Source organism: Oryctolagus cuniculus, chromosome 5 (assembly GCF_051225735.1).
Source record: "Oryctolagus cuniculus isolate XC-2025 breed Fujian yellow rabbit chromosome 5, ASM5122573v1, whole genome shotgun sequence".
Classification (NCBI taxonomy): Eukaryota; Metazoa; Chordata; class Mammalia; order Lagomorpha; family Leporidae; genus Oryctolagus; species Oryctolagus cuniculus.
The window spans coordinates 16,716,808-16,740,034 of record NC_142871.1 but is presented as its reverse complement, the minus strand read 5'-3'; the positions used below and the strand labels follow the sequence as shown (position 1 = coordinate 16,740,034).

Sequence of the window (23,227 nt, the reverse complement as noted above, 5' to 3'; positions counted from 1 at the left end):
GTTGGTTCACCCTCCAATGGCCGCCGCTGCAGCCGGCGCACCGCGCTGATCTGATGGCAGGAGCCAGGATCCAGGTGCTTTTCCTGGTCTCCCATGGGGTGCAGGGCCCAAGCACCTGGGCCATCCTCCACTGCACTCCCTGGCCATAGCAGAGAGCTGGCCTGGAAGAGGGGCAACCGGGACAGAATCCGGCGCCCAGACCGGGACTAGAACCCGGTGTGCCGGCGCCGCAAGGTGGAGGATTAGCCTATTGAGCCACGGCGCCGGCTCATAAGTATATATTTTTAAAAAGGGTACTGTCTATTATGTTGTCCTCATCAGCTGTAACTTGTACTCTGAGGTTAGACAACACTAGGGGAGAAGAATGAAGCTAAGTGGTGTTCATTCCTGGCCACTGCAGGTGCTGTAGTTGTTGGTGAGGTGAGAAACTGGCTTATGGTACTCAGCATTCTTCAAAAAAATATAGTTAGTCCCTTTATCTCTTGGGAAAAAAAAACCTAAATATCCTTGAACCTAATGCCTAGTTCCCTTATAACCTAACAAAAGTTATAATTTAAAATAAGCTTAACTTTAATGAAGTGATATCGTAGAAAACATCTAAAAAGCTGGAGGAAAGTTAGAAGTCCCATGCAAATGTGTATACTGGTTATCAATACATTCTTGAAGAATCTATAGTTACAGTAATTTGACTTGTCTGTTTAGATCTTGGGCCATGTTCCTGGAATAGAACCCCATTATACAATGTAAGTAAGATTTTGAACATAAAAATATACTTTTGTTTCTCATGCAATAGGATAGCTAATGGAAAAATGTGGGTAAAATACTAATAATTTGTAGTAAATTTCAATTATACATACTTTCATATTTCACATCACAAATAGTGTTTTTTTTATTTGCAGCTGACTACATCTGATATTAATCTTGAATCACAAGGGCTTTATCATATAAAAGCATTTGTTTACTCTTATTAAAATAATTCCTATTTACAGTCATTATATAACAGGATTTTTTTGATATTTTAAGAAATGTTAATGGTTGAGAGTGTAAATAAATATGTAATTAGAATCAGTGGTGGAAGTTCCTACTCCTTTTAGGTTGATGATAGTGTGAAACTAGTGTTGAAGATTCCTTGAGTATTTCAGAAACTTTATGAAACATGAAAGAAGATAACATGATGGGGCCAGCATAGTGGCCATTCAAGCCCTGGCCGCTGCACTTCTCTTCCAGCTCCCTGCTAATGCGCCTGGGAAAGCAAGGGAAGATGGTCCAAGTACTTGGGCCCCTGCCACCCATGTGGGATACCTGGATGGATGGGGTTCCAGGCTCCTGGCTTTAGCTTGGCCCAGCCCTGGCTGTCTGTTGCATCCATTTGGGGAGTGAACCAATTGGTGGAAGATCTCTCTCTCCCCTTTTTCTCTCCTCTCTCCTGTAACTCTGCCTTTCAAATAAATAAATAAGTCTTTAAAAGAAAAAGACAACAATAGCACCATCTTTTCTTTTTAACAAATAAGATCATAACTTTTAGATCTGTAGCTTTAAGTTTTGGATAGTCTAAGCCAGTCCCTAAAAGGGACAAATATCATATGTTCTCCCTGATCTGTGACAACCAACTGAGCACCTAAAAGCAAACCTGTAGAAGTGAAACTGACACTATGAGGAGCAATGACTTGATCAGCCCTTGTCCTGACTGTCGAGGAATGGCTTACTATTTTATTCTTTTTAGTATTTTCTTTTTCTACTTAGTACCATTGGTTGAACTCTTTACTTAACACAAAATTATTCTTAGGTGTTTAAATCCAATTGAAAGTTGATCCCTGTTAAAAATAAGAGTGGGAGGCCAGCGCCGCGGCTCAATAGGCTAATCCTCCACCTAGCGTCGCCAGCACACCGGGTTCTAGTCCCGGTCGGGGCGCCGGATTCTGTCCCGGTTGCCCCTCTTCCAGGCCAGCTCTCTGCTGTGGCCCGGGAGTGCAGTGGAGGATGGCCCAAGTCCTTGGGCCCTGCACCCCATGGGAGACCAGGAGAAGCACCTGGCTCCTGCCTTCGGATCAGCGCGGTGCGCCAGCTGCAGCGCGCCAGCCATGGTGGCCATTGGAGGGTGAACCAATGGCAAAAGGAAGACCTTTCTCTCTGTCTCTCTCTCTCACTATCCACTCTGCCTGTTTAAAAAAAAAAAAAAAAAAAAAAAAGAGTGGGACTAAGAGAGGGAGGAGATGGACAGTTACGGTACACGCTCCCTTGGACTTACTCCTAAAGGTAAAACTAAAAACTTGCCATGGGGACACCAAATCCCATTAAGTTGGCAGGTACCAATGCCATCTTACTAGTTAAAGTGATCAACCTAAGTTCATAACTGATCATAAAGATAGGATTGTCAAAGGGATCACATAAGTAAGACCAAGTGTCTGATAATAATAATTAATAGCATTAAAGAGGAGAGAACCATCCCACGTGGAAAAAAGGCCACACAGCAGACTCATAGAATGACAAACGGCCTAAACAGCACTCTGGCCTCAGAATCAGCCCTTAAGGCATTTGGATCTGGCTAAATAGCCCATGAGAGCATTTCAGGCATGGAAAGCCAAGACACTGTGGCAAAAAATGACCTACATGAAAGATCTCTGTGAGTGAGATCCCGGTGGAAAGAAGGGGCCATCAAAGGAGGAGGTATCTTTCTCTAAAGGGAGAAGAGAACTTTCACTTTGATTATGGCCTTGTCTAAATAATGTTGGAGTTTGTGGACTCAAGAGGCTTCCATAGCTTTGGCAGCTCACGACAAGAGCCTTGGGTGATTACTGACACCATAAATAAGAGTGTCAATTGTTAAATCAACAACAGGAGTCACTGTGCACTTGCTCCCCATGTAGGACCTCTGTCCTTAATGTGTTGTACTATGAAAATTAATGGTAAAACTAGTCTTCAAATAGTACTTTATACTTTGTGTGTCTGTGTGGATGCAAACTGTTGAAATCTTTACTTAGTATAGAGTTGATCTTCTGTATAAAGATAATTAAAAATGAATCTTTTTTTTTTTTTTTTTTTTTTTTTTGACAGGCAGAGTGGATAGTGAGAGAGAGAGACAGAGAGAAAGGTCTTCCTTTGCCGTTGGTTCACCCTCCAATGGCTGCCGCGGCCGGCGCGCTGTGGCTGGCGCACCGCGCTGATCCGATGGCAGGAGCCAGGAGCCAGGTGCTTCTCCTGGTCTCCCATGGGGTGCAGGGCCCAAGGACTTGGGCCATCCTCCACTGCACTCCCGGGCCACAGCAGAGAGCTGGCCTGGAAGAGGGGCAACCGGGACAGAATCCGGCGCCCCGACCGGGACTAGAACCCGGTGTGCCGGCGCCGCTAGGCGGAGGATTAGCCTAGTGAGCCGCGGCGCCGGCCCTAAAAATGAATCTTAATGAAGAATGGGATAGGAGAGGGAGTGGGAGGTGGGATGGTTTGGGGGTGGGAGGGCGGATATGAGGGGGAAGAACCTCTATAATCCAAATGTACTTATGAAATTTATATTTATTAAATAAAAGCTTTCTATTAAAAAAGTTTTGGATATCCTATCATAAAGTAAAGTTCTACTGCCATTCTTATTCATAGCTACATACATTTCTCTTTAGTAAATATTTATTTATTTGTTTATTTGAAAGGCTGAGAGAGAGAGAGAAAGATTGACTGATTTTCCGTCTGCTGGTTGGCTCCCCAACTGGCCACAACAGCCAAGGCTGAACCAGGCAGGAGCCAGGAACTCCATCCTGGTGTCCCACATGGATGGCAGGGGCTCAAGGACTTGGACCGTTGTCCGCTGCCTTCCCAGGCGCATTAGCAGACAGCTAGACTGGAAGTGGAGTGGCTGGGACTTGAACTGACCTGCCAGTGTGGGATGTGGGTGTCTAAAAGGGGCAAAACTTGTTGCACATTCCTGAAAAAATATGGAATGCTTTACAAATTGTGTATCATCCTTATGTGGGGGCCATGCTAATCTCTGTATCCTTCCAGCTTTTATATATGCGCTGCCGAAGTGAGTGCTGTCGCTCTCTCTCTTGTGGGTTAAATAGCGCTGTAATAATTTAGCCAGTCCCACGTGTTTAAATGTTCCCAGTGTTTTGTTGTAATAACGATGCAAGGAACATGCTACTTTCAGATATCTGTTTGTGTGTTAATGGGCCCCAGAGTATCTCTAGGGTAGGTTTTTGAAAGTGGAATTGTTGAATTAAAGTGATGTGGCTAGGCAGGGAGTCAGTGACAGACAAGGAGCTGAGGACTGCCAACACCCAAGCCACCTGCACCGCCCGAATCCCGTCACCGTCCACGCTGAATCAGCAGGGCTGAACGCTCAGCACACCCACTCCTCATCGTGCAGCGCAGCTCGGCTTCCATCAGGCAGCAGACACCACGAAGCTTAGATCACCACGTGTGCGGCCGTCTCTTCCCAAGCCCTGCCTCCTTTGGCTCTTCAATCAGGCCCCGCCCCTCATCCTATAAAAAAACGATGACCCCAGCCTGGGTGGGGTGATTCTTCCTTACATCTGAGTGTACACTGGCCATTTGCCTTTCAATAAAACCTGCTTTTCTCTTTTCTGCTCACCTCTTAAGCACCTGTAGTAAGTCTTGGGGGGGGGGGGTTCTCTCCCAGCCCAGCCAGGACTCTCTATCCCTACAATATAATTTGAGTGTCCCACTCCCCACAACAGAAGGATATCAATGCATTATATTTTTGTTTATTTATATGAAAGTCAGAATTACAGAGAGGCAGAGGCAGAGAGAGAGATAGATATTTTCCATATGCTGGTTTACTCCCCAGATGGTCTCAATGGCCAGGGCTGAGCCAGGCCAAAGCCAGAAGCCATGAGCTTCATCCAGGACTCTCACATGGGTGCAGGGGCCTAAGGACTTTGGCCATCTTCCACTGCTTTCTCAGGCAGGGAGCTGGATTAGAAGTAGAGCAGCTGGGACACAACCCAGTGTCCATATCCCATGCCAGTCCTGCAGATGGTGGCTTTGCCACAGCGCTGGCCCCTGCATCTTATATTTTGATAGCCTTTGCTAAACTGACTTTCCAGAGAGGTTCTCTGGCTCTGTGGAGGACAGCACCTGCTTTCCCCTGCCTTCACTCTGGTCTGTCTGCCTCTGGTTCCATCGTGCAGTCCAGCAGATCACATATGTGTCTTCTGTGTGCTGCTCGAGTGTGGCCTGAGCTGGCTTTCGGAGGACTGAAGGCCTTGGCTTGTTTTACTATTAATTTGTAGAGACTTTTCCTTTCAAAGGGTAAGCTGGGGGAAAGACCTGTGTAAGAGCGAAGATGTGGCTGGGGCCGAGCAGTCTTGCTCTTACTGCCTCCTCTTCCTTTTGAAATTAGTAAACAGCTTCTAACTTCATTTGCTCAGACAATGACCTACTTCTTTAGCTGTCCATGTTAAAGTTTCTCCCCTGAGAATAATCTAGAATCGTGCAGTTGCCAGAAATTTCTTCATATTTCTGAACCGTGAAATGTTGGGATCAGGCAGTGGGGACAGCAGAAGTCAGCCCCTGGGGAAGCAGTCGGCTGCAGGCCCTCCCCCAACTCGCTCTGCGTTCTTATACGCAGCAGCCTGGCTCAGTTAACTGGAGTAACTGTTTTCCCAGGAAGACGTAGGTGTTCAAAGCATGGAAACCGGAATCTTTCCCAGACACCAGTAGGCTTCTCTCAATGTAAGTATTCATTCAAGTTCAAAGGTTTTTGTCTTCCTCGTGGTTTCTCCATGATATTTTTAAAAAGAGGGGAAACCCAGTAGTTTCATTCTGCCTACCTTTAATCCTGGTTTCAGTAAAGTGTCAGTTCTCTGTTTAATCTGTAAATAAGATAAGCCAAAATTTAAGAAGGGGAGGTTACTACGAGTCGCTGGTTGGTCTTTAGTGTGTTCCATGCAGACATTGCAAGCTGCTGGGTAGCCAGAGAGAGGACACTTCCTGGTTCCTTAGCCTGGTTGTGCAGTGTAGTCACATGGGGAGGTTTTGATGATTTTTTTCTTTTTTTTTTTTAGTATTTATACTTACTTGAGAGGCAGTGAGTGAGGGAGAGAGAGGAAAGAGAGATTCCATCAGCTGATTTACTCCTCAAATGCTTGCAATGGCCAGGACTAGGCCAGGATGAGAGACAGAAGCCAGGGACTCAAACCAGGTCTCTTACATGGGTTACAGGAATCTAATCATTTGAACCATCATGACTGCCTTCCAAGGTCTACAGGACCTGGAAGCAGGAGTCGGGAACCAGGTCTTGAACCCAGCTACTCCAGTGTGGCATGGGGCATTGTAACTGGTGTGTTGGCCACCCTCCTAGATTTACCAGATCAGAATCCCAGGCAGGCAATGTCAGAGTCTTTCTGTAGTCTTGAAATGGTCATCAGAGGTTAGGGGTTCAAGCTGACAGGGTGGGGGTGGGGAGAGGTGTCACTGGCCTAGGTGACAGCGTGCACAGATTCACTGAGGTTGGAGCTGGGGTGGCTAACAGGGAGGGATTCAGATCGGTAATTTCTCCACACATCTGCAGGAGTATAAAGGAAAACAGTTCCCCTCCATCATTCCATCCTTGGTGCTACTGTATTGCACGCAAGTGTGCTGCCAGTCCAGGCTTGTCCAAACAGACTGTGCTGTTCAGGGCAAAGAGGTGCTGAACTGAGTGCTGTTAGCCTTACCGGGAAGAAGGAGCTTTTCTCAGTGTTCACGTACTCAGTTCTCAACGCAAAACTCCCTGTGCTGTGCTGGGTGAGCACAGGTAGCCAAGGGCTTAGTTTACTGCATTTAGCCAGTGCAAAATCTCTAAAGAATTCTTCAAACCAAGTTGCTGAAGATCAGGATAGGGTTATGGCTCTCTTGGCCATTTGCTTACGATTCACTCTTCCATGAATACTTCTCTACTGGTGCCTGTAGTCCAAGATCTATACTGGGAGTAGGGTAAGCAGGGAAACTCCGTCCTGGCCTTGGTGTTGTGGTGCAGCAGGGTAAGCCGCCACGTGGAATACCAGCGTCCCATATCAGAGTGCTGATTTTTTTTTTTGTAAGATTTATTTATTTATTTGAAAGGCAGAGTTACAGAGAGGCAGAGAGAGAGAGAGAGAGAGAGAGAGAGAGAAAGAGGTCTTCCATCCTCTGGTTTACTCCCCAAATGGCTGCAATGGCCGCAGCTGGGCCGATCTGAAGCCAGAACCCAGGAGCTTCTTCTGGGTCTCTCACGTGGGTGCAGGCCTAAGCACTTGGGCCACCTTATGTCGCTTTCCCAGACCATTAGCAGGGAGCTGGATCAGAAGTTGAGCAGCCAGGACATGGACCGGCACCCATGTGAGATGCTGGCACTGCAGGCTGAGGCTTAGCCTACTATGCCACAGCGCCGGCCCCTAAAGTAGTTTTATATTCTGTATTTCCAGTATTACCCTGGTCTCTCTCATGGTCATGATGAAATCATACATACCTAAATATAAAGAAGTGGGAAACAGGTGTGATCTTCTAAACTTAATTTGTTTTCTTGGTATGTAGTAATTTTATGCATTAAAAGTGGTCAACTCAGAATTTCCCAACCACCTACCATATGGAAAGCAGCAGTCCTGATGCTTTGGAAAATAAGAAAATAAAAGCAAAATCGCATAAACCTTAAGCACTCCTAATCTGGGGAGGTTGGCGAGGCTTCTCTGCATGAAATGCTCACTAACAAAGCTTCAGATAAGTCTGGCAGATAATAGGAGAATCACTGTGAGGTGCTATGGGTACATTCAGCGAGTTGTCCAGATAACTGCTGTAAAAAGAAGAGAACATTTTGGGGGAAGTACCAAGCAGACAAAAGGCTGTTGGGCAGGAGGACAGCAAGTCCTGGGCGTGTTTCGGAGATTAAATGAAGTTGCAGCTGATCAGGTTAAGGGCAGCACAGTGAGCAGATAGCTGCTGAAGCATTTTGAGCAAAGCACAGCCGCCCAGATGCCACCAAGTGCATAGTGAGCTTCTAGGAGGCAGCGCAGGGCAGTGAGCTGGAAGGGGTGCGTGGGGGGACTGTGTGCAAGCAATTTCATATGGTGAGGTGCTAGGGATTTGCAGGTGCAGTGGGATTTGGTGCAGGGTTTAGATTTGACGTGGGGTTTCAGTTTCCTGTTGGCGTATAACCAACCGTGCCAGACAACAACTGTTTGCAGTCAAGGTGTTTTCAGGAGGAGACGGTAACTTGATAGTAAGAACTTGGGACTCACAGAGAAGAGGTTTGCAGCAGTCTTTCTTTAAAAAAATTTTTTTTTAATTTGACAGGTAGTTATAGACAGTGAGAGAGAGAGATAGAGAGAAAGGTCTTCCTTCCGTTGGTTCACCCCACAAATGGCCGCTACAGCTGGCACTGCACCGGTCTGAAGCCAGGAGCCAGGTGCTTCCTCCTGGTCTCCCATGTGGGTGCAGGGCCCAAGAACTTGGGCCATCCTCCACTGCCTTCCTGGGCCACAGCAGAGAGCTGGACTGGAAGAAAGCAACTGGGACTAGAACCCAGTGCCCAAATGGGATGCCGGTGCCACAGGCAGAGGATTAACCAACTGAGCCATGGCTATTTATTTTAAAGGAATTACAGAAAGAGAGAAGGAGTGAGGAGAGAGATCCTCCATCTGCTGGTTCACTCCCCAGATGACTGCAGTGACTGGGGCTGGGCCAGGCCAAAGCCAGGAGGAACCCAGAAGTCCATCCAGGTCTCCCACATTGTGGGCAGGGGCCTAGGTATCCTCCGCTGCTTTCCTGGGTGCATTAGCAAGGAGCTGGATCAGAAGCAGAGGAGCCGGGACTTGAACTGTTGCCCACATGGGATGCTGGCGTTGTAGGCAGCAGCTCTACCCACTGCACCACAGCGCCAGCCCCTCGCCCTACACTCTCTACTCTAGGTCATGACTGAGGGGGTTCTTGAGTTCTGTAGCTCTTTGATGGTGGCCTGTGTCAGGGCAGAGCCCCTCGGCATGGGGACAGTCCGGGCTTGTGGAGTGGTGGGCAGGTGAGCACAATGGGAGGCCAAGCGTCCTGGGCCAAGAGATGGTGACGTGGAAGGACCCATGGGTGGTGGTCGTGGGGGCGGTCAGGTGGAAGAGTAGGTGAGTATCAGTGGAACGGAAGAGCAGATAGGACGGACGCCTCTGGATGGAGCAGCTGGCCCAGCAGGGCTCTGTCCTGCAGCGGTGACTTCTACCCAGCGCATCTGGGTCCTGGGAAAAGGAAAGAGCCTGCTGGTGGCCTCCTTCCTTCCATTTTAGGCAGAGAACTCAGGTTGCTTGGGGGATGCTTATCTTTACTTCCAAGGAAGGCATTTCTTCTTTGAAATGTTTCCCATCTCCAGGGTCTGTCTGCTCGTTGGTTTGTCATGCAGACGGCGATTTATGGTTTGCTGTTTCGCTTTGTGCCTGAGCCTATGACTTCTTAGGCTTGGAGACTCTGGGCTTTGCTGGCCACAGTGCTCATTTGCTATTGTGATTCCCTGGTAACGGCCACCCTTGTTTAAGGCCTGCTTCATTGCCTCCTGGGTAGTTTGCGGTCCTCTACAAAGTATAATTTGTTGTGATACATAAAACAAGATTATTGATGTCTTTGGTGGTTCTTTACCTGTTAACATTTTCAGTTCATGGGGATAATTTTTTCTTGAGTTATGACAAGCTTCTTGAAGACTGCCTCCTTGGAAACTTTTGTTTGAAATTATCCTTCACTTGGGGCTATATGTAAAACAGTTTTCACAACACCAGTCACAGTGAATGCTGTGGAAAATTCAACATTGCATGTGGTCAGTCTTTTCCAAAAAGATTTATTTATTTATGTATTTATTATTTTATGTATTTATTATTATTATTTATTTATTTGAAAGGCAGAAAGAGAGAGGAGGAGAGAGAGAAAGAGAGAGAGAGATAAGAGAGATTTTCTGTCTACTCATTCACTACTCAAATGGCCCCAACAGCCACGGCTGGGCCAGGCCGAAGCCAGGAGCCGGGTTCTCCATCCGGGTCTCCCATACAGCTGGCAGGGGCTAAGCACTCCAGCCATTTCCCACAACCTTCCCAGGTGCATTAGCAGGGAGCTGGCTCTGATCTGAGCAGCTGGGCCTTGAATTTGCACTCAGTGTAGGACGCTGGTTTAACCCGCTGCACCATGAGGCCAGTCCCTGGTCTACTTTTTTCAATACCATCAGATTATGGTCTTTCAATAGAGAAGCAGTGCAAGACAGCTTGGGTTGGGGGTGGGGTGTCACACAAGAAAGGCAAGGCTGGGATTCTGATTAGCAGGACATTGCGAACATGTAGCCAGTCTTTCTGTAATGAACTTTTCTTAATTACTTCAGAAATAACATGTTTAATCCTTATTTAGGCACGAGTTCCTGACTTCTATACCATTAATCTAAATATTTAAATGGAAATTTTTGTTCTGGTTCTGCTTTGTTTAATATGGAATAAGTTATTGAAAAGCAGTGGAAAATGTCACCACTAATGTTTACTAAATAAATCCAGATTATTACAGTATCTTTTTCAGCCCTAGCCAGAGCTGGTATGTATATATAGCTTAAACAAAAAATGCTTGATTGTAATGAGTAAAAACTCAGTTGATTGATTTTATAGCTGATTTTTTTTTTATTCTAAACCCTCACAGTAAAAGTGTGCTTTGAACTTAGCTTGATGGCCCTTGTATACCAGTCTTTGTTTTGTTTGTAATATAGAAAATTTTGCTTTGGTTGAAATTAAGATTGGTTATTCTTTTGATAGTAATTAAAGATATGCTGAAGTCTTTTGAAAGCAGGAAAGTTTTTTTGTCCTGTATGGAGACTTTGTGCTGACAGAAAAGGCCCTGCTGTTTTATCTAGGGTTGCGACAGTACGAATTTCAAGTAAACCATCCCTCCATGACACAGAGGAATGCGGAGAATGCTCAAGTATCCAGGGAACTAGGTCATGGTTGAAAGATTGCACTGGGCAGAGAAAGTCTCAGCCAGTGCTTGTGGCCCTTGCAACTCAGCTTGTGCCTTACCCAGAGTGCCACCAGAGTGGTGGCAGAATTAACTCTTTACCCTCAAGAGGGGCTGGACCAAAAGTCACAGATTTGCCCTGTGCAGTTGTACTCTCAACCCCCAAAATAAAGCGTTAGGGCTATCAGCTAATGCCTAGAGAAAAATGGATGTCATGGGTGAAATACTTTTTCTTTTTTAAAGATTTATTTATTTATTTATTTGAAATGTGGAGTTACTGAGGCAGAGAGAAAGAGAGGGAGAGAGAGAGGTCCTCCATCCACTGGTTCACTCCCCAGATGGCCACAATGACTAGAGCTGGGCTGATCTGAAGCCAGGAGTCTAGAGCTTCTTCCAGGTCTCCCATGTAGGTTCAGAGGCCCAAGGACTTGGAGGAGCATTTTCTGCTGCCTTCCCAGGTGCGTTAGCCCTGCTCCCTAGCTGGATCAGAAGCAGAGCAGCTGGGACTCGAACCAGCGCTCATATGGAAAGCCTGGGTTGCAGGCGGCAGCTTAACCCGCTATGCACAATGCCGCCCCTGCTTCTTCACTGAGTGATTTTGGAATAAGAGGGTATGGCATTGATTGGTGTAATGATTCAGATGCTTCTTGGGTCAGTGGCATTCCACATCAGAGTGCCCGGTTCTAGTCCCGACTGCTGTCAAATCCAGCTCCCTGCTAATGTGCACCCTGGCAGGCAACCAATGATGGCCCAAGTGGCTGGGTCATGTGAGACCTGGATTGAGTTTCTGGTTCTTGGCCAAGGCCTGGCCTAACTCTGGTTGCTACAAGCATTTGAAGAGTGAACCAGCAGCTGGAAGATCTCTCTGTATGTCTCTCCCTCCTGTCTCTGTCTTTCAAATAAAATATAAAAACTAAATAAAATTTTTAAAAAGTATTTAGAGAGTGATGGCAAGTGGTAATAGGCAGATGGTGTTTAAATCCATATCGGAAGAAGAGGAAGACCTACGGGTCCTTTGAAAGGACTTGGGGTCTTTGCTACCAATATTAAGTATTGCTGGGGACCCATCTGAGTGCCTGTGTAGTCAGGGGTGGCTGTAGCACCCACAGTCTCTACTTGATACTGCCCAAGAGGCACAGGCGTCAGAGGGGTCAAAGGCAGGGAGAGAACTGATGGGGGGCAAGGAGGCATGGAGGAAACAGAATTTAGGGTGAATCTTTGAAGAATGAGTTGCTTGAGAAAAGGAGGCACTCAGGAGTGAGGCGGGAACGGCCCTCAGGGTGTGGGTTCACCTTCAGGAGGTTTGTTTCTCAATTGCTTAGCATGTTAATATTAATTATCCATCTTCAATAGGGGAATTAGAATATGCGTCTTTACCTAAATACAGTGAAAAACCGGGTTTGGAGAAAAGAGTGCAATTAGAGTAGTAATTGAGAAGCCTGAGAGGTCTTTTGTGGCTTTGCTGTGTGGAATTTTGAATACCAGAGTGCGACCTCTGAATTTATTACCGGCAGCAATGTGAAGCCAGTAATTAACCTTCAGGACGCACGTGGGAACTCCAAGCCTGGCTTTATAGTTCTGAGCCGGGGCTGCGAGGGTAATTCTAGGATATTTAGGCATTTTCTCTCTCTTTTTCTGGAGGAGAAAGAGTGGATTTTTATTTCCTTTAATTTTTAAATTAACCAAACATAAATTCTTACCCTCTAGGAAAAATGTGTGATATGTCTGTCACACCTTTTAAATGTATATTAATTGGGAAGTATCTCTGGTTATCCTGAAATGAAAATATAAATATATATATTTAAATTATTTCTTTATGTATTTATTTGAGGAACAGAGACAAAGAGAGAAGGAGGGAGAGAGAACCATGTGTGCCTGCCTACCTCACAGTGAGCTAGCTTCCAACCACTGCAACCTTTGGTTCACTCCTCAACTGCCCACCAGAGCCAGAGCTGGCCATGCTGAGCCTGGAGCTGGAACTCAGGCTGGCCAAGCAGCATCTTACCCACCAGGCAAGCACCCACCCTGAATTTTTTTACCTTCTTATTAGACTTGCTGGTATTAGGGACAAGGAGACGGATGACAGGAGAAAATGAAGTTGAAAATCGATGCCACAATAGGACAATTCCGAATTTTTTGGATTGAGTACCCTTTGGGTTAATTTTGTTGTTAGCATCATCTGGATAATTGTATCAGATTCAGTGTTTTGTTTTCAGTCTGCAGTAATAACTGTTTACAGACTCAATTTCTATGGCACTTCATGGTGCATAGTGCAAAGCATGCTGGTGCAAACCGCATTATGCCCCAGAGTTTCCCTTAGCTGTCTTTTCTGGGGCCAGAGACGGTTGTACAACTGTGGGGTTAAAAGCAGTGAAGGATTGGGTTCCTCAGACTCTCTGCAGCTCCTGCAGTGAATACTGGAGGTATTGTAACTGTATGTGAACTTGAACGAAGATCCGGGGAAGGTCAAACAACGCCTTCTTGAATGGAGTTGCGAATTCTTCCTCTGGCAAATAGGAGTAGAGGGAAATGTCACTCATTTTTTGCTTTTTATGGTCATGAAGAAGGAAAAATCCCCAGAGCTCGTGATTCCTTTGCTGTGAGCTGCCCAGCTGGTTTATTTCAGCCTCAGATAAGAACTTGAGAAAGACCCTGATTTATTTTTTCCTTGAGTCTGATCACTGTAAGTCTCATAGTTTGATGACTAAAAAAGCAAATAACTATAATCTGGGATAATAACCCCAAATTCTGGGATAATAACCTCACTTTTAAGAAAGTTGTGAAACCTAAAATGCATCGAGGGTTATTCTTTGTAAGATGACTTTGTAAATGGCATCAACAATCTACTGATTCCTGCTTCCTAATAAATAACTACTAAATTTTATTTAAAAAAGATTAGCACATTTGTGTTTGCACATATATTTAACATACCCACTTATGGGCCCTTCTCTTCAGTGTAACTTTATGTGTTGATTCTTGCACAAAACTTTAACTTGGTGTTGAGTAAAAGAGATGGGATTGGATGAACAAGTTTAGGGCATTTCACTCCTGTCTGGAGTGTATTTTTGTGTTGAAATGTTAAGGGTCAGGTGCATGCAGAAATACTGGGTCCAACATTGTGGTGCAGCGTTGCTGGCATCTCACACTGGAGCACTGGTTCAAGTCCTAGCTGCTGACTTCTGATCCGGCTTCCTGCTAATGTGCTTGAGAAGGCAACACAAGATGGTCTGAGTACTTGGGCCCCTGCACCCATGGGAGACCTGAATGGAGATCCTGTCTCCTGGATTCCTAGCTTCAGTCTGGCCCAACTCTGGCTGTTGGGGCCATGTGGGGAATGAACCAGTAGATGGAAAATTAATCAATCTCTCTCTCTGTCTTTCTCTCTGTTTTTTTTTTTCTTTCTTTCTTTTTTTTTGACAGGCAGAGTGGACAGTGAGAGAGAGAGAGAGAGAGAGAGACAGAGAGAAAGATCTTCCTTTGCTGTTGGTTCACCCTCCAATGGCTGCCACGGCCCGCGCGCTACGGCTGGCGCACCGCGCTGATCCGAGCCAGGAGCCAGGTGCTTCTCCTGGTCTCCCATGCAGGTGCAGGGCCCAAGCACTTGAGCCATCCTCCACTGCACTCCCGGGCCACAGCAGAGAGCTGGCCTGGAAGAGGGGCAGCCAGGACAGAATCCGGCGCCCCGACCGGGACTAGAACCCGGTGTGCCGGCGCCGCTAGGTGGAGGATTAGCCTATTGCGCCGGCCCTTTCTCTCTTTCTGTAACTCTGCCTTTCAAATAAATGAATTCATCTTAAATATATAGTTGCTTCCCTCCATGCCTGTCAATTGGTCTATGTTTGTTGGGTTTGAGTATCTCGTAGGTGGTTTTTCTGGGCACCTATGCTTGTTTTTTCTCTATTGTACCAATAGTTTATAACTTCTGTAAAGTGCTTAGATCACTTTCATTTTTAAAATGAGACAATAATGTGAAACATTAACTAAAAGATAGAGCTTTTGTTTCCTTAGCCCTTGAGTTCAGTATCAGAGTTCTCACACCTGCTAGGTCTCCTCCTAGTCTTGGGGCTAGCAGTGGGTATGAGACCACTGCACAGCTGGCCTTGGCTGTGATGCTGATCAGCTCTCTCTCATGTTTTAAGTTCTGGGATAGTAGACCACTCCTAAGACCCCAGTGTGCTCTGCCTTTCTAGGGGTGTGTTATTATTTGGGGACATATTACTAAGACCTGCAGCTACATGGACAATGACATCTTTAGTGCTCAACCTCTTATGTCAGACCTTCCCCTTTCTCTTCTCAGCCTCATCATGACCTGGAGACAGCTGCTGCCAGGCACTTAGGGCTGTTTGGGTGTAGAAGCAGGTCATGTGACCTGCTAAGACTTGCTATCACTTTTCTAATTTGCATATAACAACACCAGGCCCATACAGTCTCCCTTCTGCTTTTTTTTTTTTTTTTTAAAGATTTATTTTAGGGGCAGATACCATGGTGCGGTGTGTTAAGCTGCCACCTGCACAGCTGACAATCCCATATGTGTGCTCTTCTTCCTTTTTTTTTTTTTTAAGATTTATTTATTTATATGGAAGGCAGTTACAGAGAGGCAGAGGTGGAGAGGTGGGGGGGGTCCTCCAAGGCCCTCCATCTGCCAGTTCACTTCCCAGATGGCTGCAGTGGCTGGAACTGCACCAATCTGAAGCCAGGAGCCAGGAGCTTCCTCCAGGTCTCCCTTGTAGGTGCAGGGTTCCAAGGACTTGGGCCATCCTCCACTGCCCTCCCAGGCCATAGCAGAGAGCTGGACTGGAAGTGGAACAGCCAGGACTGCACAGGCACCCACACAGGCGGCGGCCTTATCCGCTATGCCACAGCGCCAGCTCCTGCTCCACTTCTGATCCAGCTTCCTGCTGCTCCATGTGGGAAAGCAGTGGAAGATTTCCACCCCTGTGAGAGTCTTCCTGCATCCATGTGGGAGACCTGGATGAAGTTCCTGGCTTCAGCTGGCCCAGCTCTGGCTGATAATAGCCATTTGGGGAATGAACCAGCAGATGGAAGATCTCTCACTCTGTGTCTCTCTGCCTCTCTGCCTTTCAAATAAATAATACAAAGATTGGCAGAAAGAGGGAGAGAGAGATACATCTTCCATCTGCTGGTTCACTCCCCAAATGGTTGGGACAGCCAGGGCTGGGCCAGGCTGAAGCCAGGAGTCTGTAACTCCATCTAGGTCTCCCACATGGGTGACAGGAGCTCAAATGCTCAGGCCTCTTCTACTACTTTTCCAGGCACATCAACAGGGAGCTGGATCACAAGTGGAGCATCCACGACTTGAAACAGGGTCCATACGGCATGCCAGCTTAAACTACTGTGCCGCAACCATGACCCCAGCATTTTCCCGCTTCAAGACTTGAAAAACTAGCAGTTAGATCAACATGGCAGGGGGTTGAGGATGAAAGACAACCCCCTTTACAATCAGGGAGTGAAATAAGCTAGGCATTTAGTTGAATTTATATTCACTCTAAGCTAAAATGTGAGAGGGTGCAAATAGACCCTTAGATGCTTTTTAAAATATTTTTTTTAATTTTTGTGTATGTTTGAGATTTTATTTATTTACTTGAAAGGCAGAGTTACAGAGAAGCAGAGGTAGAGAGTCTTCCATCTGCTGGTTCACTCCCCAGCTGGCTGCAGCAGCCAGAGCTGCACCAGTCCAGAGCCAGAAGGTTCTTCCGGGTCTCCCACATGGGTACAGGGGCCCAATGACCTGGTCGTAGCAGAGAGCTGGATAGGAAGTGGAGCATCCTGGTCTTGAACTGGCACCCATGTGGGATGCTGGCACTGCAGACGGCGGCTTTACCTGCTACGCCACAGCGTCCGCCCCAGACCCTTAGATTCATACTGTGGTCTACCCCGCTCAGAGACCATTGGAGCACAGGTGTCTCTCAGCATCTGAGGGAGATTGGTTCCAGGACCCCTACAAACATCCTGGATGCCCGAGTCTCTTGTAAAACATGGCATAATATTTGTGTGTAACCCATGCGCACCCTTCCTTATACTTACATCATCTCTAGAAGACTTACAGAACCTACTGCAAGGTCAGTGCTGTGTGAATAGTTGTCGCACTGTGTGGTTTGGGGAGTAATGACAGGAGAGAAGTCTGCACTCATGCAGTACAGACACAACCCCCTCCCAGTTCTCCAACTACTTTCTACCTGTGGTTGGTCAAATCCACAGATGTGGAATTGGTGTTTAGGCCAGGCTGACTGTATTTAATTAACTCCCAAGCTCAGAATTCCAGGTTGTGCCATATGCAAATGAGAAGTGTAGATTTTGGTCTTTAAGAGACTCATGAACATTTTCAGGCCTTTTGGACAGGTGCCGGAGCACCGATAATACTTCAGGATTTAGCAGAGTGCACAAAATGCCAAACCATGACCAGTAGTGAGAAGGGGAGTCTGGAATAGGGAAACCAGGTGGTTTTCCGCATGCCAGCCCTTTACCTGTGACAAGTTTTACAAAATAAGTTAGAGATTTATAGAGCAAAGGGCAAGACATTGTGTCTGTAGCCATTGCATGCCACGTTTGATCCCTGTTATCAGGACTGATTAAATTTCTAGAATGCAGCCATCAAGTGACACCATACCTATTCTCATAGATAGGCAAGCTATCATTGTCAATTACTACAGGCTTTGCATATGCAAAAATAACAGGGGCTGTGGCAGGAACTCAGTAGGAATGTGTAGGATAAGCTGTCTTCATAGCAGCAGCTGAGAGTTCAAAGGCACAGTCCCCGGGCCACCAGATTTCCTGTTCTGCAGGCAGCCGCCTGAATCCTGCTCTGTAGACATTGCTGGATTGCTGATGGAGGGAGTCACCTGAGCGCTCTGTAGCCTGCCCTGTAGGCTCTGGCTCCTCTCCTCAAACGCTAGATCCAGGAACCCTAAAGGGACCAAGCAAGTGAGCATCAGGAGAACAGTGTGGGGCCAGCATTGTGCTGCAGGGTCAAGCTGCTGCTTGTGAGGCTGGCTGGCATCCCACATGGCAGCGCCAGGGTCCCGGCTGCGTGCCTGCTGATGCACCTAGGAAGACAACAGGGGGTGGCCCAAGTGCTTGGGCCCCTTTCACCCGTGTGGGAGACCTGGATGGAGTTCCTGGCTCCTGGCCTTGTCTGGGCCCGGGGCTGGCTGTTGTGGGCATTTGATGAGTGAATCATCGGTTAAAAGCGAGCTCACTTGCTTGCTCTCTCTTCCAGTCTGCCTCTCTCTCTCTCTGGTGCTTTGCCTTTCAAATAAATGAATAAATCTTTAAAAATATGACTATGTGTTCTTAAATATATGTATTTAAAGCGAAATCAAAGCTTTGGCAGCCGTCTAAAAGCAGACAGTGTGAATCTGTAAGTTCTTTTCTGGTTATGTAGGACGTCTTACTCAATACCTATGTTATATGGAAACTTCCGAGTCTATGCAGTGTTTCCATTTGGAGCAGACTTGTATTGATGGCTTATAGGGATGTTTTATCAACTCTCAAGTCCTTGTCTTAATATTAGAGCAGGGAAATTGAAATGTGGGACATATCCCGGTTTAGTGTAATGTGGATACCCTGTTAGCATTGTGAAAGGAGGCTGTCCTTACAGCTCCCAGTCCCAGGAGTGGGGAGCATTTGTGTCTAATGATTACATCTCATGATCAGGATGAAAGATACTCAGTCGAAATCTTCTTCATGAAAGTTTCCTGCATGTATTTGAATCTGAATCCTACGAATGGCTGTTCCCAAGTTTTGGAGTACAACTTTCTGAAGATGGCTCTAGTGCATCAGTAATTCCCCGTGCAAGGACGGATGATAATCCCACAATGGCAAGCTGAATCTGAGATACTTTTTGTGTGTTCAAGCTGTGTTATCCTCCCTGTTATTTAGGGAAGATTTTTAGCTCCGTGTTTCAGACTTGATTGTCTACCTATTCAGTTTCCTCTCCAAAGTTAGTGGGAAAGGAGCTTATTTCCATCTTAAGAATTTGCCAGGACATCTGGGGAGGATTTCATAATTAAGGAATGCATTTCATTTCCTTTAGAAATCAGCGCTGCTTGACTCTGAGTGGTTGTGACGATTTCCCGCTGGCTGGGAAGCACTGTAGCTGTTGGTCGGGATTAGCAGACAGAGAATCCACTGCAGCAGATCTCTTTACCCCAGGAACAGGATTCCTTCCAGAATACTCCCTCCCCTCAGATGCTGGAAAACTTTAATTCTGAAGCATTTTAGTGGGGCCAGCATTGTGGCCTGGGAGTAAAGCCACCGCCTATGACACCAGCATCCCATCTGAGCACTAGTTTGTTTCCTGGCTGCTCCACTTCCAATCCAGCTCCCAGATCACAGCCTGGGAAAAGCAGCAGCAGACAGCCCAAGTGTCTGAGCCCCGGCCATGCACATGGGAAACCTGGATGAAGATCCTGGCTCCTGGATTTGGCCTAGCCCAGCCCTGGCCATTATGGCCATCTGGGGAGTGAACCAGCAGATGCAAGATCTCTCTCTCTGTCTCTCCCTCTCTTTTGGTCACTCTGACTTTCAAATAAACAAATAAATCTTTAAAAAAATAAAAATTTGCTTTATTAAGATATACTTCAGGTGCTGAACAATTCATAATTTAAGGTCTACAATGCAGTCATTTTTAGCAGGTTCACAGAGATGAGTAATTTTAGAACATTTTCACCCCCCAAAAAATCTCACACCTGTGAGTAGTCATCCAGCTCCCTATCCCCACTCACTCTCAGTCTGCCTTCTGTGTCTCCATGTTTGCCCATTATGGACATTTCACATAAATGGAATCACATTGTGGGCGTTATGTTTAGCTTCTTTCATTTAGTGTAGGAGCTGCAGTATTCATCCATGTGTGAATACTTCATTTCTTTTTTAAACAGTGATCTATTTGTTTGAAAGACAGAGGACAGAGAGAGAGAGAGCTTTCCCTCACTGGTTCACTCCCCAAATGCCTGCCACAGCCAGGATGGGTCCAGGCAAAGCCAGGAGTCTGGAACTCCACCCAGATCTCTCATGTGATTGTCAAGGACCTGGAGACATGGGCCATCCTCCAGTGCCTTCCCAGGTGCATTAGTAGGGAGCTAGGTCAGAAGTCGAGCAGCCACTGTGGGCATCCCAAGTGGTGGCTTAACCCTGTGCACCACAGTACCTACCCCACTTCATTTCTTATTAGTTGCTGAGTAATAGTCATTGTGTGGCTAAACTCCACTTTTGTTTATTCCTGCATCAACTGCTCGACATTTGGATTGTCTCCACTCTTTGGCTCTAGTGAATTATACAGCTGACTGCTGTAAGTGTGCGAGTTTTCATATGAACATAATCTTTTCATTCCTTTTGCGGATTTATCTAGGAATAGAGTTACTTTGTTTAATCTTTTTTTTTTTTTTAAAGATTTACTTATTTATTTGGAAGAGTTACAGAGAGAGAGAGAGAGATAGAGAGGGAAAATCAGAGGGAGAGAGAGAGAAAGATGTTTTACATCCTCTAGTTCACTCCTCAAGTGGCTTCAACATACAGGGCTGAGCCAGGCTGAAGCCAGGAACCGAGAGCTTCTTCTGGGTCTCCTACGTGGCTGGCAGTGGCCCAAACACTTTTGCCATCTTCTGCTGATTTGCCCAGGTCACCAGCAGAGAGCTGGATTGGAAATGGAGCAGCCAGGACATAATTCGGTGCCCTTATGGGATGCTGACCCCACCTGCTATGCCACAAGGTTGGCCCACACTTTTCAAATGACTTATTTATTTACTTGAAAGGCAGGTACAGAGAGACAGAGAGAAATATTTCATTTACTAGTTTACTCTTCAAATGGCCACAGTGGCTGGGGCTGTGCCGGGCTGAAGGCAGGACCCTGGAGATTCTTCCAGATCTCCTACAGGCGTGACAGGGGACAAGCACTTGGGCCATCTTCCACTGCCTTCCCAGGTGCATTAGCAGGGAGTTGGATTGGAATCAGAGCAGCTGGACTTCAACCAGCGCTCAGATATGGGATGCTGGTGTCGCAGGTGGTGGCTGAACCCCCTGTGCCACCACTCCAGCCCCGTTGTTTAATCTTTTGAGGAACGACCGGGTTGTCTTCCCAAGCACCTGCCCTCTTTTACACCCTGGCGCACAGTGTACGATGCTTCCAGTTCCTCCACATCTTCGCTATCTGCCCTTTGCATTACAGACGTCCTAGTGAAGTGGGGTCACTCTCATTTCAACTTGCATTTCCCAGATTGGCTAATAATGTTGATCCAGTTTGTTTTTAGTGAGCTAAATTTCTGATAGTCTCGTATACCAAAGTAATGCAGAAAATTAAAAATGACTTCTGAAATGAATGTGTAAGCAAAAACACACGAGGAATGCAAATGAACATTTTGCACCCTTGGCAATCAGAGCATGTGCTTTTTCTGGCTTGTGAATGTGGGTCTTGCAATCCTGACTTAGTATTTAGATAAGAAGCACCGTTTCTGGATTGGGGAGTTAATCAAATAAAATGTTCCCATGGTGGGGAGGGTTGGGATGGTACGGAGAGTTTCTTTTTTTAATTTAATTTATTTGAAAGACAGACAGAACTCCCATCTGCTTGTTCAGTCCCCAGAGGTCCTCAATGGCTAGGGCAGGGCTGGGCCAGGCAAAGCTGGAGACTGAGACATCCATACGGGTCTCCCACATGGGTGGCATGGAGCCAGTTACTTGCGCCAACATCTGTTGGAACCCAGGCACTCTGATGCAGGATACTGACACGTTAACCCCTACACAAGACGTCCGTCCCAGCGAGGAGGTCTCCTGTAGTTTAAACATGTTTTTCTTCAACAAACACACAGAAGTTTCTTCTGTTGCAGTTACCAGGCATTAACATTCAGCCATGTTTGCTTCTTTCTCTCATTTACATCCTTTTTTGTTGCTGATTTGGAGTAAGCTTCAGACATCAAAACACTTTGCCCCTAGGTGGTTTGGCAGCTCTCCGTCCCATTCTCACACTGAGATTTAATAATGTCATCTAACACAGAGTTGCTATTCAGGCTTCCTTTTAGTCCTTAAATACGTCTTTTACCTGTGTTCTCAAAAAACTACTTCTCTGACTATAATCAGGTCTCCGCGTTGCCCTTGGTTACGCCTTTTAAACCAGACTATTTCCTTTGTTTTCTTGTTTTTCATGGGATTTATTTTGTGATGAGGCCTGGCCAGTTGTCTTCTATGGTGGATCTGCCAGGTAAACTGTTTTATAATTCGGTTGAGGTTGACCACGCTCGGGTGAGGATGACCACGCTCGGGTGAGGTTGACCATGCTTCGCAGCAATATCACCAGATGACCCTGAGTACTTGTGGTATTGCTCTCACCACGAGTTGTGGGTGCCCCATCGTTGGGGACGCTGAGTTTGATCAATCGGTGAGGGACTTCCACCAGGACACTTCATTATAAAGGTGTGCTTTTCCCTGGAGGATCCTGTAGTCATTTGAAAGTCATTCTTGTGTTGCTGGTTGTATTGTCTTAGCTGGTCCCTGCCTGAATCATTGCAAGGACTCTCTCAGCTATTAGTCTTCTGTATTTTCTTTAAAAAAAAAAAAAAAAGATTTATTTATTTATTTATTCAAAAGTCAAAGTTACACAGACAGAAGAGAGGCAGAGAGAGAAAGAGAGGTCTTCCATCTGATGGCCACAACAGCCAGAGCTGTGCTGATCCGAAGCCAGGAGCCAGGAGCTTCTTCCGGGTCTCCCATGTGGGTGCAGGGGCCCAAGGACTTGGGTCATTTTCTACTGCTTTCCCAGGCCATAGCAGAGAGCTGGATCGGAAGAGGAGCAGCTGGGACTAGAACCTACACCCATATGGGAAGCCGGTGCTTCAAGCCAAGGCGTTAACCCACTGCGCCACAGCGCCGGCCCCAGTATTCTATGTTTTCAATGATTTCTTCCTTTTTACCTTCTTCTTTCCCCTTTTTCCCTTAAAGTTAAAAACCTTTTTTTCCCTCAGCAGTCAGGTTGTATATTTCCCCCTTTAATTTCAAGCTTGCCTCAGGGAAGGAGACCTCCATTGGGCCAATTCAAAGACCCTTTTGGTAGGACATTTAGCAGAAAAAGAGGAGGATTCTGAAGTTCCTGTTAGACTGCCCACAAGACTTGGTCAAGGTGATTTTTGGCTCCTGAGGACTGGCTGGGTGCATGTGGTGATGGTGATGGCGGGGCCAGCTTGCAGGGAAGTGGGTAACTAGACTCGTAAATCTTAATTTCATTAATGTGTATCAGAAATACATTGTCAGGAATGTTCTCCTGAAAGTTGTGAGTTAGATAATGCCAAAAATA

General features: G+C 46.4%; 1 protein-coding gene and 1 non-coding gene across 3 annotated transcripts in view; one reads left to right on the top strand and one right to left on the bottom strand.

The window, feature by feature from the left end:
- The window catches only part of AKAP12 (A-kinase anchoring protein 12), a 115,093-nt gene that overhangs the window by 4,875 nt on the left and 86,991 nt on the right, over positions 1-23,227 (top strand). Inside the window, exon 1 of one of the 2 annotated variants that reach the window (XM_070073414.2) lies at positions 5,570-5,682. The exons of the other annotated variant lie outside the window; for it this stretch is intronic. The gene's annotated coding sequence lies outside the window, so the exon portion shown is untranslated. Of the gene's footprint in view, positions 1-5,569; positions 5,683-23,227 lie in introns of those variants that run through there. 2 annotated transcript variants of the gene reach the window in all.
- LOC127493328 (U6 spliceosomal RNA) lies at positions 3,918-4,020 on the bottom strand. Its single transcript, XR_007923385.3, has one exon. It is a non-coding gene; the product is annotated as a U6 spliceosomal RNA (small nuclear RNA).